At 41.0% G+C, this 4115-nt stretch overlaps 1 long non-coding RNA gene across 1 annotated transcript; it reads left to right on the forward strand.

Moving 5' to 3' along the window:
- The first annotated feature begins 2453 nt into the window (after positions 1–2453).
- On the forward strand, positions 2454–3660 carry LOC120554996. The gene is made up of 4 exons (XR_005638596.1): positions 2454–2554; positions 2931–3138; positions 3259–3529; positions 3616–3660. It is a non-coding gene; the product is annotated as an uncharacterized LOC120554996 (long non-coding RNA).
- Positions 3661–4115: the final 455 nt, after the last annotated feature.

Consider the following 4115-nt stretch of genomic DNA (forward strand, 5'->3'; position numbering starts at 1 on the left):
TAAAATTTTTCCTTCTATCTCTAAAACCATTCCAAAAAAAAAACATCCCTAAAATGTGCATCTAAAAGCAAAGCCGTGTTAAAATGCCAATACGCAGATCTGGGTTTAATATTGGCAATGTAAACATCACAATACACATAAGAATGATCAGAAAAACCGACAGGCAATATACTACACCCTTTAAAAACATTACAATGGTGCTTAAAACAATAAAACCTGTCTAATCTAGCCATAGTCAACCTGTTTTCTCTGCTGTGGACCCACGTATACTGCCTCTGCTGTGCATGGCGGTCTCTCCAGACGTCTGAGAGACTGTGTGTCTCCATCAGCCGCTGCATAGCTCGTTTAGAGGCGGCATGTGGTTCGTTATGGTTCCGATCTAAAACATCATCATGTGTACAGTTAAAATCCCCCCCCAAAAATAAAAACTCCTCTGGTTCACAGTCACTTAAAACCGTACTGAGTTCATTTAAAAAAAGAACTCTATCAGGTCCTGAGTTAGGAGCATATACATTTATAAAAACCAGATTAAAAACTTCATACTGGGCTCTGACTACTAAAAGTCGGCCCTTTATTCTTTCGTCTACAGTGTGGGACTTTGGTAAAAAGTTTCTTGCAAATAGGATTGCTACTCCTCCGCTGATGCTGCTAAGATGACTTAGCACCACCTCCCCATCCCATTCCCTCCTCCAGTCGGTCTCATTCAAAGTGTCGCTGTGCGTTTCTTGCAACATTGCAATATTTACTCCTTTAAAGGTCCCATATGGTGAAAATGGGTTTTTATGGGATTCTGTGTGTCATATAGGCTCAGTGGTGTAAACTAAAAGCTGTGAAAATGTGAAATCGCTCACTGCCGCCATTTCTCCACCCCCCACAAAACTAGACCGCCTCCCAGCTAAACGGGCCAGTTAGAATTTGATGTATTTGCTACGTAGAAACCGGGTAACCAATGGGTGTCGTGTTCCAAAATCGAGCTAGCCCGCCCCCTTTTCTAACGTTCGCTTCATGCCGCTGAGAAGAATCCGAGAAGAAGCGGGAGTCATGTCTGGAGTTAAGTCATCCCTGAAAACTGGCCATGAGAAATGCATCATTCCAGGGTGCAGAGTATCAAATACATCACTGCATTGCCTTCCAAAAGACAAAGATGTCGCTGACAAGTGGATGGATTTTATTTTTGGAAACTTGCCTCAACCTGTGCCGAGTCAGGCTTTTGCGGTACGCCACATTTCTCACCGCAGTTCGTATTGAATCAGGGGCTATATGATGCTGGAGTCGTATCAAAACTACTGTTAATGAAAGGATCCATTCCCACTGTTCGGCACCCTCTCCCAAGCATTGAAACGGTGAGTAAAAACTATTTTATAACGTAGATTAGCTACTAACTAGCTAACTAGCTAGCTAACTGATTTTAATTCAAATTTTTCGTTTTTCCTAATGGTTGGTTAGCTGGCTGCGTCACAGTTAGCTAACGTGTGTGTGTGTGTGTGTGTGTGTGTGTGTGTGCGCGCGTGTGCATTATAATGTTAGCTAGTTGTCTAGCTACTCAACTAGCTAACTAGCTAACTTAGCTACAAAGCAAACAATAGTGATGTCGCCTACTATTTTAGTTTGTTTGTAATATTGTCAATCTCTGGCCAAGAGGAAACCATAGTCTGTGACTGATTATGTGAGTGTATCACATCGTCTTTTAGCAAGATGGCGGAGCGCGTAAGCAGCGTGAATCTGTGTTGGTGCTCTCCCCGGGTTCAAGTCCGTTTTTAGGGGCAAAAGCCCCCCGAAGTCCCCTGGAGGCGCCAGCAGCTTTTTTCTCCATCCAGCTGTGAGACAGGACGCCGTACCGCTCGCCATTTGCAGTGCTCTCGTGTACAGTATTTTCTTGGGGGCGAATATGGCAAGAAAGTACACTGATAATCTTTTATAAACGATATAAATAAAGGATTACGTTATTGATATAAATGACCGATTCTGTCAAATGATAAAAAATGCATCCCCGCTTGCCAACCCTTTTGATTTTCTTTTCTCTCGCCCTGCTGTCTTCCCTGATAGACACACACAACACATATATGTAGCAGCATATGTCATTAGCTCTACATGTGATTAACCTAGCTAGTTACCTATTATTTATTATATACACCTATATCTGTATTGCATCTAACTTGTTAAATACCTTGTTATACTGCACTGTTTGCACTGCCACTGTATGGTGTTACTTGCCTCATCCAAGTGCCATTTGTCATTTATGTTATAGTAGATAGAGGAGCGCTACCTCGTCAAATATGGTTTTTTTCTTGTGTTTTATTGCTGCTGGTCTCTGAGTCACCACACCTTTTGTTGTATGCCTACAATGAAAAGTGAAATGTCTTATGACTAGCAATATTATCGCTGTCTCCTTTTCATTTCCTAATATATGTGAATGTATTCTTAGGGAGACCATTCGCCCGTTTCCCAGGCCAGTACCTCCCGGTATATTGGCTGCCAGACTGACCCCTTCCTAAAAGATCTGTTGGAACCCAACTATCCAAGGACACTCTTAAGACTCACGTCAGAAGCAGAGGTTTGTGAAATTGAATTTTTGTAAATGTTAGTTTACCTGCAAAGTTGTTTTTTTGTTTACATTTTTGTTTATAAGCTGATAAGTCAAAAGTAATCATTTGAATGATTACTGGTAATAGTTATTCCCAAATTATATATCTATGGACCATATATACCCATTGCAGTTGAAAGAGGGGATCAAAGAGAAAACAAATATGGGAACCTTATCAGTGACATATAGTACATAATGTTGGCAGACATTTAACATTGATCTTAGAGACTGTATACATATTTCTTGTCCTATGCACTACATGATAGGTATTTATGTATCACGATAGTATTTTATGTTTGTTATTACTGCTATTTCAAATGAGCCACAGTCTACATTGTCCAAATAGCTTCTCAGACAAGTGTGGTCTGTGAGAATGTGTGGTCTCCCCCACTTCTCACCTCAACACCCTTGAAGTCCCTTCCACCCAAAAAGAGGCCGCGACTGGAACTAGAGGAGGACGACGATGAATGGGAGGCCTCCATTGAGGCTACTGACCCTAATGACTCCACTTTCATTCAAAGTGTATCAATGACAACAGAGTCATCGACTGTATCGTAAGTTCTCAAGGAAAGCTCCAATAGCTATTTATCTTTGAAGTGTCTCAATTCTGATGTGAATAATATTTCTTATGTTTTTCTGTTGTGCTTCTTTTCTTCTTTTTTCCCCTTGCACAGACAAGCGTCACCACCATATGATGTACCTAAATATATTGTATACGAAAACTGCCTCCTCGAGTTGTTTGAGTTATGTCCAGTGTGCAGCTCCATGTGTGATGTCCGGAAAACTATACGTGGGACTTTCCTTGCTGTTGATCAGACATGCCACCGTTGTGAGTTCAACAGACAGTGGAAGAGTCAACCGTTCATTGGAAGTACACCTGCAGGGAACAATCATCTCTCTGCGGCTGTATATTTTACAGGGACATCTTTCATCCAAATGAAAAAGGTATTTAGGTGCCAATTTGTACAAAATTATTTTTTTGTTACGCATATCAACTTGCAATTTACATTTTTTCATTATTTTTTAAAAAGGTTTTCAACGCGTTTGGTGTGAAGAGCATGCAATAACAAGCTTTCGGAAACATGCCAAAACCTATCTTGAACCTGCCATTGTTTGGAAATGGAAAAGGGCCCAGCAGGTTGAGCTTCAACGTTTAAGCCAGCAGAGCAAGGTCATCATTGGAGGAGATATGCGGGCAGATTCTCCAGGTCAGTAGCAGAAACGCCATCATTTTAGGTTGAAAACTAATTTCTGTTTGCATTTTCACTGTATCACCCTGTATTGTGGGACCGGAGCGCCACTACGTAGTGCTACAGCTGTTATATAGTTGCACCGTTTTCTTTTTAAACTGCCTTAATAATGCTTTACTTTATTACGTGTACTGTACTACATTGTTTTACTGCAATTTGTGTGCACTGTTGTGTTGCAGGCCATTGTGCCAAATTTGGAAGCTATACCGTGATGAATCTTGAAACCAGCACAGTCATCCGATATCCAACTTGTGCAGGTGTGTATATTACCAAAGATATTT

The sequence above is a fragment of the Perca fluviatilis genome, unplaced genomic scaffold (assembly GCF_010015445.1).
Source record: "Perca fluviatilis unplaced genomic scaffold, GENO_Pfluv_1.0 PFLUV_unplaced_scaf_1, whole genome shotgun sequence".
Taxonomy (NCBI): Eukaryota; Metazoa; Chordata; class Actinopteri; order Perciformes; family Percidae; genus Perca; species Perca fluviatilis.